Below are 12,161 nucleotides of genomic sequence, written 5' to 3'. Positions count from 1 at the left end.
AGAATGGAGGTGTCCTGCTATAACATAACTTCCAATGTGATAAGATTGCAGCTGGGACTCGTTCATGGTCAGGTTGCATCATGTTTAACAAGAGAATAGTCATAGGAGAATGGAAAATTACAAGCATGATAGTATTTAAGAGATTAGTAGGAAGGATGGCTGTTAAGATGCTAACTTTAATCTGGGATTCCTCACAGGTCCCCATTTTAAATATAGTATTAAAAAAGGCCACGAGGTGGGATATCCTTGGGGGGATTGTGCCTGTCTTAGGTCAGGGGAATTCTTGAATCAGGAGGGTGGCATACAGTGATACATCATTGCAGATGGCATCTTGTGATGAAATTTCTATCCTGGGGGACTATTAGGGCAGGCCCCAATCTGTTCTCCTCTTTATCCCATAACTGGCTAACCAGCACTGCTCACCAAGGAAAGGATGATTCTTTTGTATTCATCAATAAACATGTTTAGCTTTGTATTGACTAGAGTTCATCATAGCTGTCTCCCTTATCAGCCATAACAAGGTGATGATAATACACTCGTATGGGTTGCATTTTTATAGCATCAATTTGATTTTTATTGAAGGTCATCAATTCGTTAGACAGAAAAGGTCATGGTGATAAAAGAATTAGTAAGGCAAGCAGGGGACTTAGCAGGGGAAGGAGGTAAGGTGGATTCTGCGATTCTTTTATTGGTAATGTTTTTATTGTTTGTGTGAAGCAAAGGAGGAAAGCGCTGGCCTGATGGGGTGGTATTAATGGCAGTGGGAGAAGCTGCCATAAGTTTAGTTTCTGTTCATAATCATTGTCAATTATTCCTGGAAATACATTCAGGCCACGCATGGTGACACTGCTGTTGCTAATAATCAGCCAAATGTATCAGGCGACACTGGGCCATATATTCCTGTAGGAGTGGCCTGTACACCCATTTCTGGCATTAAGACTGTGAGGGTGGTGGAACTGAGGTCCAGTCCTGACCTGCCTGGCGTTGCTCTGCAGAGGGTTGAAATGGACTGTTGGTTGCTGGGACAAACCTGACCGACCCATAGATTTCCTTGAGTTTGTGGCCCTGGGACTGGCCCCTGTACCCATTTCCCTGGTTATTATTGGGTTGTAAAGGCTGGCCTTGTGCATCGACCTTAGATAGGCATTGATTAACCCAATGTTTTCCTCATTTGCATCTGGGACAAAGTGCAGGGGCAAGGGCCTTTTGAAGCATGCCTTTTTTGCTTATGTGGGCAATTTTTTGCAAAGTGGCCTGAATCTCACCAATGAAAACACTTATTTCTGCCCTGATTTGATAGGAATTTTAAATAGCTTAGCGGCTGCCAAAGAAAGCCCCTGTTGTTAGGCTGCTCCTAGCTCAACACAGAGGAGAATGTAGTCAGAAAGATGAATTTATTTTCATATATGGCCTAATGACACCCGGACAGACAGACTTTGCGTGCTCAAACGATAATTGTTAACAAATTCAGTTCTTGAAGTTGCAGTCCCAAAAATCCTTCCTGCTGCTTTTAATAAATGGTGAACAAGTCTGAAAAATGTTCATCAGGCCCTTGCTTAATATTGGCAAGGCAGGAGCTCATATCCCCTTTAGCAGGGAACCTCTTCCATGCTCTGGTGGCAGCTGATTTAATTTGGACATATAGCCCAGCTTCATATTGCATTTCAACATCTTCTGCCTCAAAATTTCCCTCTCCATTCTGCATATCAGCATCCTAGCCATTGCCAACATGTGCATTCCTTTTTGCAATTTCGTTACACACCTCTGTATATTTTATTTCCATAGGAGTAGTCTCCTCTTGCCAGAGTTGCTCTGGTTAAAATATACCAGTCTGAAGGAATAAGCCAAGTATGAGCCACAGATTTTATTGATGGCAGTGGTATAAGGAGATGTGGCCCCATTCTGAGACACTGCATTTTTAACCTCTTTGATTACATCAAGGTCAACACCTGTATAATGTCTCCATGCACCCACTTGTGCAGCTGTTCTTTCAGAGAACAGAAAGGCATTCACATTCATCGGCTTTGGCTGTTGCTGATGGCAAAGAGACATCCTTGGGATAGCCCTTTAAAGGGGTGGCCTGGTGGTGGTCTTTGAGAAATTTCAGAGGGTTTGCCAGTCTTTAAACTTTCTACTTGGGAAATTGATACTTGGTGTTTTTTTTTTTTTCTAAGCGATTTTTTTCCCTTAAGATATTGAATTTTATCTTGTAATTCTTTCTTGGGGTTTAAGGCTGGGCAAGCTACATGAAGAACTGTGGGAGGAGTTGTATACAGCTTAGGCCGTTGGTTTGAAGAAGGCCAGTCTGACTCACAATATATTGAATGCTGACTTCTCTGAGTCCTCCCAAGACCCATTACTAAGGTCTCCATCTGTGGATGATTTCTTCCCAGGGCAATTTTTTTAGTGATGTGTTCTTCTTTTGTTTTTGTTTTTGTTTTTTTTTTTTTTTTTTTTTTTTTTGGCATTTCTTTTAGCTCCTAAATCTCTAGTCTTGGCTTTAGCTCCCAAATCCGTTTTAGAGTCTGTCATTTTTACACTTTTATCTTGGGTCTGGGGGTTAGTCTTTTTAGTATCTTCAGTTTTACTCTTAAAGGACATGAGGTCCTTATTTTGGCCCTGTCTGTCAATTCCACTCAAAACATGGGCATCGAAGCAGCATGCAAGCATGCAAAGGGCATTCATTACATTACCTCAGTGCCCATATCTTGAGCATCATGCATGAAATTACTAGGGAACAAGACAGACATGTAGTAAAATAATGGACAGAATGTATCCAATATTTGGCACTCACCATCTTGGAGTTAACCCTCAGGGGAATGATACCCAATGATATTTGGCAAGTGGATGTTATACATCTCACAGAATTTCACTATCATAAATATATTCATGTTAATATAGATACATATAGAGGTTTTATATTTGACTCTCCAAACTGGAGAAACTACTAAATGTGTAATTAGCCACTTGCTGGTTGCATTCTCTGTTATTGTCAGCCCACAACAAATTAAACTGATAATGGACCTGGATACACCAGTGCAAATTTTAAGGTCATTTGCAAACAACTGGCTATTGATCATATTACTGGAATTCCTTATAATATTCAAGGACAGGAATATCACAATTAATAAATTAAAAGGGGGAACCTGGTATCCCACAAATGCATGCCAAGAAGTATCCTAACTCATGTTCTCTTCATTATTAATTTTTCAATTTGTATGATGATGGAAAATCTGCTGCCATGTGATTCTGGCATTCTGATACACAGAAAGCCTTTCACACGGTCATGTGGAAAGAACCCTAGATAACACTTGGCATGGCCCTGACCCAATCCTAATATGGGACAAGGATCAGAATGCATTTACTCCAAAGAAATGAAGTCAGCCAGATGGCTTCTTGACAAATTAGTTAAACAAATAGATGGTGACAAAATCCTTCCGGGGGAAGTGTGCCTCTAGACAATTTTTGTTCTTTGCTGTTTTCGAGAGATAAAGACATACATTATATATTCACAACAATAAACTGTCAGACTACTTTGCTTTATGCAAATAAGGACAACAGATTGAATTATATTTGTCATTTCCAGTGAATGGAGAGAGAAATATGAGAAAGATAAGGGGAGGAAAGGAAAGCACATGCAACTAGAAAGATTGAGTCAGGGTAGAAGACAGGAGAGAGAGAGAGAGAGAGAGAGAGAGAGAGAGAGAGAGAGAGAGAGTCATAGAGAGAGAGAGACAGAGACAGAGAACATTATTGGTTTGAATAGAAAGCTGAACCTAAAGAAAGGTTTAGAGACCTATAAGACTGCCATCAACTAACAATTTGAGCAATCGTGGAAAGGCTACCATAAAAGTCCTTCCTGGATAATGAGATCAACAACTAACTTATCCACCATCATGGAGCCCTCATCAAGTACCTGTTGGAAACAGAAACAAACACCCATACCGAAACACTGAGTTGAACTACAATCCAGACACAGGGAGAGAAAAAGACAAGGTTGCAGAAACACATAGAGACAGCTGACCTGAACAAGGAGGAGCTAACGGGCCCCCCAGACTGATAGCCGGGAATCCAGAATGGGACTGACTTAGGACCCCCTGAATATGGGTCTCAGCCAGAAGGACTGAGCAGTCTAAAGGACCTCAGACAGTGGTATATCAGGATGTATTCCTGGTGCAAAAAGGACCTTGTGAACACATCCCCCATGGAGGGATAACTGCCTTAATCTAGAGACAGGAGAGAAGCCCTAGTCCCTACTTCAAATGACTTGACAGATCTGCATGAACCAACCTGGATGACATTGCCCTACATGTGGAATTGGGTGGGGAGATAGGAGGTGAGGGAGGTCAGGGTGCATGGGAGGGGGTAGAAAGGGTAAGAGGGAGTGAGGGGGAACTGGGATCGACTTGTAAAATGAAAAATAAATAAATTTTTAAAAAATTACTTCTCCCTCTCCCTCTCTCTCTCTCTGTGTGTTTTGTTTTTTCCAGATAGCTTTGGAGCTTATCTTAGAATTTATTTGGTAGACCTGGCTTGCCTTGAAACTACAGAGATCCATCTTCCTCTACCTCCCAATTAAAGGAAGGCACCTCCTCCTCCTGAACTTAGCTCTATACTTTTAAGTGCTAATCAAGAAGACATTTTTCTATAAAAGCTCTTAGGTTTTGGTATGTGAGGCAAACAGCAGAGACAACAAATAGGCACAAATAAAAGAGAATTTCTATAGCTGTCACAAGTTAACCAGTGTTTCACTTTAAATTTTGAGGCCATATCCACAATTCCAATTCTGGTATGACAGCTAGTTTTAGGATATGACTTACTTGGCTGCTCAGTAGGAGCTGTAGGAAAGTGAGTATCCCCGGGCATGTTTTTCTCGTACATCATAAATTAGTAAAGACAGCCCTCCTGGATGTACATGTAACTTAGAATTATTTTACAAGTGAGTTGCAAGTAGATACTGTTGTTCTTTTATGACACATAGGAATAAAAGGTGGAGAACAGGGGTGGTGTGTGGTCCTGAGTGAGGGTCCCAAATTAGTGGCGTTCCAAGGTAAGGGACAACCTGGGAGAGCATAGCAGGTTTCGTAGCAGGTGAGGGTGACTGAGGCTGAGGGAATTACATGCCAGGCAGATTGAGCTTAAAGGAGGAGTTTATTTAAAAGGGGGAGTGAGGGAGAAGGGACTAGACATAGAGGGACTGGGAACAAAAGAGGGATAAATAGAGAGGGGAGAGAAGACTGGGGTACCTGTTAGCTAACCAAAAGGAGAAGACACACACATACACACACACACACATACAAACACACAGAGAGAGACAGAGAGACAGAGAGAGAGAGACAGAGAGAGAGAGAGAGAGAGAGAGAGAGCGAGAGAGAGAGCAGTGGTCTGACTTTAAAAGGGTCCTTTACACCTGTCTGCAGACTAGTACTCATGGAACCCCTGGCTGGCCAGAGTACTGCCTGAGTGCATTCTGCCAGGTGACTGGGGCATGCCAGTATAATGCCTGAATCCTTACATTCCCACCTTTACATATTATTAAAAAAAAGTGAGGACGTAGGCGTGGAAGGTTTAGGAATAAAGACATTGAGTTCTCAGGACAACTTCCTGCTGAACTGGGGGCCATTAATCATCTTTGCGGGAACTGAGAAAGCCAGTGAGCTGCCAAGTGCTGGGGCATCTGGTTGTTTCATCGCAGCCTGACTGTAACTGGTTTTAACTTAGTAGGCTAGATTTACACCTGTAAAGGACAAAGTAAGGAAGGATTCCCTTAACCTTCATGAATAGCTTACAGGATGTATTGGGTGGCAAATATTGTTAATTTGAAATAGACATTTATAACCTCAAATGTTTACCATCATGTAAAGACAAATAATAATTTAGAAATATTTGAAACTTAGTACAAGTGAATTTACGTTGTATAGATTTAGCTTACATTTACCTATAATGTTAAATTTAAATCACATGTACAGATATATAAAATAGGATTGGGTAAGAATAAGAAAAACCAGAGTGTCATCTCTGATTTATAAAAAATGAGATCAATACTGTAAAGGCCAAGAAGAACATGTTACCCTAATTATCATTTTCTGTTTGCTTTTTTAAGACGGGCTCTTTGTTTCTATTTTCTGCCTTAATTGTTTTTGTAGACTAGGATTCTCTGTTGTTTTGCAGCCTGTCTTGGAACTTTCCTTGTAGACCACTCCAGCCTCAAACTCACAGAGATCTCCTTGCCCCTCCCTCTGTGTCCTGGGATTAAAGACATGATCTTCTATAGCCAGGCTGAGACAGGGTCCTTCTATATAGCCCTAGCTGTACATGAACTATGCAAACCAGACCTGCCTTGCTATAACAGAAGCAAACTAGCTTCTGCCTTTGGAGGTGTGTGCCAGGATTAGAGGTGTGTGCCCTTATGTCTGCCTCTGTCTGATTATTGGTCAGGCCAGCAGATGCTGCCTGAATGGGAATTCGCAAACTGGAACAGATGGGGAGCCCCATCACACTCCTAAGAGGATGGCCTGCTCACACTGTCCAAACTGCATACTGGCTAGCCCACAGATCCGATTCCAGCTGTAGCCCAACCATAGGCGTTGGGCAATGTGTGACTAGCCCTAGGAAGCCTCACCTCCCCTACAGGCACAGCTGCAGCAGCAGCTTCCATCCCTAGGTCGCTTTGCTTTTGACCTGGAAGCAGACATACCACAACCTAAGCAATAGGGAGCGTCTACCTTAAATCCCCTTCCTGTATAATGAGAATGATGATTATCTTAATGTCATCCTAGAGTCTTCATCTAGTAGCTGATGGAAGAAGAAGCAGAGATTCACAACTAAGCACTGAGAAAAAACCTTGTCATACAGTTTCAGAGAAGAGGAGTGATGAACAAAGGGGTCAAGATCATGCTGGGAAAAAAACCACAGAAACAGCTGACCTGTGCAAGTAGGAACTGGTGGACCCACGACTGACAACTGGAAAACCAACACAGGCTCACTAATCATGGGTGTCATCTAAGAGGACTGGGCAGTCCGTGGGACCTCTTGGAGTGGAACCAGGATGTATCCCTAGTAAATGAACTGACCTGGGGAGCCCATGTCCCATGTAGAGACACTCCCTTAACGTAGGTCTCGGGGAAGGACTTGGCCCAACCACAAATGACTTGACAAATGTTGATGATCCCTCCTGGAAGATCTCATCCTCCTTAAGGAGTGGGGAGAGGATAAGATGGAAAGGTCAGAAGGGGACATGGGAGGATGGGAATTAGAGGGAACTTGAAATGATACCAAAAATGAGATTTTTCCTAATTTAAATAAATTTATAAAGAAAAGAAATCTTCTACTCCACATAATTGGAAAACAATCTACTCCCTGAATACATTCAATGCTTTACCAGTGAAAAGTTAAAAGAGGAGGATCTTACTTACATTAATAATTCCCAGAACACCCATGTCTCCAAAGTAGTTTTAAAAGTGTTCAAAACAAAAAACAAAAACAAATGGACAGTTTTAGTCCTTTGGAAGCACAAATATCGTCTTCAGAGAGACTGAATAACTCTAAGTGGCATAGAGATAAAAGAAGTAAATTTATAAAATAGCTTTCATGACAGAATGAAATAAAAGTCTCAATATCAAGATACAGGACAATATACTCTGGATTCTAAGGCATTTACATATGTTTTTTGTTTTGTTTTGTTTATACCATTTTATGTAAGGGTACTGTATTTACATCATGTGGACCCATCTTCCTCTCACCTAATTCCTGTTATGCTCTGCACCTCATAAAAATTGATGACCATCTCTACACTTTTCTTTTTTTTAAATGAATAGCATTATGATTTAATAAAATTAAATATAGAGTACTTCACAATATTATATTACAGTAGCCACAATAAATGTATTATTAAGTAAAATCTTTTTTTTAAAACTTGATCCCTATTTTTTTTTTTTTACCTCTACACTTTTCTTAAGAGACTTGAATACATCGCCATAAATACCTGATTAGAATATTTAACTCACACACTACTCACTTTTTTTCTCTTTTGAGAATGTAAGTAGAGATCCATGGAGAATATTTTCCTGAAGTCTCACCTAGTCGTCTCCATTTTAGGATTTTATGGTGTTTTGGGGTTTATTTCCATGTTGAATTGCAATGATTCACTAGAAAAAAATTAGGAGAAATAGTTTATTTTCACTTACAATTTCAAGCAACTTCCCATGATTAAGGAAGTCACACAGGCAGGCAGAAGCTTGAGACATCTGATTAATTGTAGCCATGAAAAAAAAAAAAAAAAGGAGGAAATTGTTCATTTGTTTTGTAGTGAGAGAAAGAAAGATGGTATGAGGTTGCATAAGTTCAAAGGAGAAAGGTTTTGGTAGAAGTTGGAGGAAGTGAAAGTGATCAGAATACATTCACTGAAAACATATTTTCAATATAAAAGGCAGAGAGCAATGAATGCATTCATATTGTGCTCAGCCTGCTTCATTTTATAAAATCTAGGGTTCTCCTGCCAAGAGCATGTTTCTACCAATGATTGAGATGGGTCTCTGAATATTAACTAACATAACCATGAGGACCCATTACAGATATTTTCCCAAGGGCTGGACACCAAAGTATTACAGATTCAGTCAAGGTAACAGTTATGACTTTATCTTCACAATGAGCATACAGGTAGTTCACATTTTAATGTAGAAAGTATATTTTGGAAAGCTCAATTCATTTCTCTTCATAATCTTCTGAAAAACAAAACACAGATTAAAGGTTTCCAATGACGATTTAAATGATGGCTGTGTAAGCTAATAACAAAACACTACATAAGTGACAGGACAGGAGAGGCAAATATAACTTACGAATACAGAAAAGAGACAGGAAGAACACTCCAATAGTTAAGAGTACTATCAGCACTTCCAAAGAATCCAGTGCCTTGGCCACAGTATCAGTCGACAGGTACCCTGTGGGAGGGATGTATAATGAAGAGACAAGAGATGTGAGAGATAGATAGAGAACAGTATTCGGATCAATTCTCTTTTAATGAGTATAACAACTGGGTTTAAGTAGTGGAGAAATAAGGGAATGGGCAAAAGGGAGGAAGTGATGGAGGCAGAAGGTCCTTCTAAGAAGAATGCATGTGTCCTGCTATAAGATAACTTCCTGTAAGGTAAGACTGTAGTTGGCACTCCTTCATGGTCAGGCTGCATAATGTTTAACAAGAGAACAGCCCTAGGAGAATAGAAAATTGTCAGTATGTTAGTATCTACTAGAGTAGTATGAAGGATGGCTGTTAATTACAAACTTTGCTCTGGTGTTCCCCACAGGTCCCCATTTTAAATATAGTATTAAGAAAGGCCACGAGGAGGGATATCCATGATGGGATTGTGTCTGTCTTAGGTCAGGGGAATTCTTGAATCAGGAGTGTGGCATACACTTATCCATCATTGGAGATGGCATCTTGTGATGAAATTTCTGTCTTAGGGAACTATTGGGGCAGGACACTGTCTGCCCTTCCTCTGTTGCCCATCATTGGCTATCAGCCATATTTATCAAGGAGAGAATGACTCTGATGAATTTATCGATACACAGGTTTAGCTGTGTATTGGCTAGAGTTCATCATAGCCAATCAAGGTGATATGGCCATATTGGCCATATCAAGGTGATGATGATGCACTTGTATTGGTTGCATTTTTATAGCATCAGTTTGATTTTTAATGACAGCCTTCAATTTGTTAAACAGAAAAGGCTATAGCGATAGAAGAATTAGTAAGCCAAGCAGGGGACCTAGCAGGAAAAGGATGTAGTGCAGGAGTCTGTTCCAGGTGCTCCAAATGGGTTGATCAAACAGCTCTCTAAGGACACTTCTTAAGATACTGTTGATGTTTCTTGGTTCTGTCTCGTTCTATCCAGGATGCGTTAGACTAAAAGCTGTATTTGTCCTGTAAAGTCAAAGAAATGCCTCCCTTGTCAGTAGTGACTAAATCTAGCCCTGTTCTATTTTGTAGGAAAAGCTCTTTAGGAGAATCAACTTGGTCTTGATAGCCCTGGACTGAACTTCAGATAGTCTGTACATCATTAGAAGCTGTTGAGACAGTGTGGAGTATGATTTTATTGCTATTCCCATACCTGCAGATTTAGGGACTAGGGCTCCTAGTCTGACCAATATTGGAATGAACTGGACTGCTCCCTTGGGCCTTGGAGTGAAATAATCTATGCAGAATATTAGGATGGGGTCATCACCAGGTGTTATTTCTATGTCTTGAAGGAGTGTAGCCAGGACATACAATGCCGGTGACAGATAATGTAGCTAGCAAGTGGCTACATGTTTGGTAGTTTCTCCAGTATGGAGAGAGGCAAATATAAAACCACTATATGTATCTATATTAACATTAATATATTTAACAAGGCCAAATTCTGGGAGATGACTGACATCCATTTGCCAAATTGCATTGGATATGAGTCCCCAAGGGTTAACTCCCAGACGGGGAACTGGCAAATGTTGGATACATTCTGAACAATTTTTTACTATATGTCTGCCTTGTTCCCTATTAATTTGAAACATGAGGAACAAGGTATGAGCACTGAGTGATGTAATGAATGTCCTTTGTGCGCTGTTTTGATGCCTGTGTTTTGAATGGAATCATCAGGCAGGGCCAAAAAACAGTGGGTTGCATGATAGGCTGAGATATTGCCTTTGGATAAGGGTCCAGGAAGTAGTGAGTGAGCATGAAGGTGCCCCATAAAAAGGGGAATTTTCAAGTTCGTATGAGAAAAATTAGCTGCCTAAACACATTACCAGTGTCAGAGATGTTTTTGACGTGACCTATCGTCTCTAAGAGTGGTACTCATGGAGCAATATAGGCATTGTCATAATAAATGCTGATTGGTTGATCTGAAAAAGCACTGAAGGCAGCTATGACAGCACATAGTCTGTCAGCTGAGCATATGAGGCCCCACTTTGAAAGTTGGTGACTTCATTATTGCATGCATAAGAAGCTATTCGCAAGGAGGAACCAGCAGTAAACACTTTTAATACATTTGGAATAGGGTTCAAGATGGTAATATTAGGGAAAGTTAACTCTTGCAGGTTGTCAAAGTCAATTAATTTATAGGGGGTATCATGATTATCTATTTCCCCAGTGTAGTTAGCCAAGGTTATGGGCCAGCTTTCTGTAGTCTTCATGAGCCAATCAACCTGTTCTTTGTTGTAAGGTTGAACAATCAGTTTTGCTTCACAGGCAAAGAAGAAATTTGCTTGGTTTCTGCCCATGACAATAATGTCTGATATTAACTGAAAATAGGGATTTAACACCGTCTTAAGACTGATTGGTAAATGGATCCATAGTTTGGGAGCAGTCTTCCCAAACACTGCTGTGGAAGCCTGTGCTGTTTTACAACTGATGAAACATTATGGGAGATTGTAATCCATAAAGTTGACTTGTTGTGCCTGTATCGCTTGTTCCATTAGTGCTAAAAGTGTTGCGAGGTTCAGGCACAAGCTGTCGAGTGAGGTAGGGTCTGCATTGCTGGGGAGACTATCAGAAAGGTGTTTTAATGCATCCTTGTTACTTTTTAGATAAGGAAATAGCCAATTAGTATCTCACAATGACTTTTGAAAGTCATTGATTGCACGAAGCCTGTCTAATCTGATAGTGATATTTTGAGAGAGTATTTTCTCTCAAACATTGGAAAATCTAGTTAAGTATACTGATCTCTAAGTTGCACTGTTTTTGAGCTATCTGTAACCACTTTTTTGTTCGACCATCACACAGTTCTTTATAGCAATATAATACCTATTCCCCCATTTGTAAGGCTAAAAAGATATCATCCATATATTGCATGATATATATCTGTGGCCTTAAATCTTTAACTATTTGAATGGCAGATGTAATGACAGACTTACAGTGTGTGGGACGATTGGCCATACCTTTGGGAAGAACATGCCACTTGTACCAGCACAAGTGTGCTTGAAAATTTAAAGAAAAGATACTAAAGGCAAAATATTTTTGGTAATTTGGATGCAAACATATAGTAAAGAAGCACTCCTTAAGGTCAATTATGATTTTAAAATACCCCAAGAGGACTGCATCAGGGGAGGGTGGCCTGGATATAGGGCCCCCACCAGAACGATAGTTTTATTTACAGCAGACACCATTTCCTGATTTCTTTTTAATAACAAAGGT

Source organism: Phodopus roborovskii, unplaced genomic scaffold (genome assembly GCF_943737965.1).
Source record: "Phodopus roborovskii unplaced genomic scaffold, PHOROB, whole genome shotgun sequence".
NCBI lineage: Eukaryota > Metazoa > Chordata > Mammalia > Rodentia > Cricetidae > Phodopus > Phodopus roborovskii.
This window is presented reverse-complemented; position numbering follows the sequence as displayed.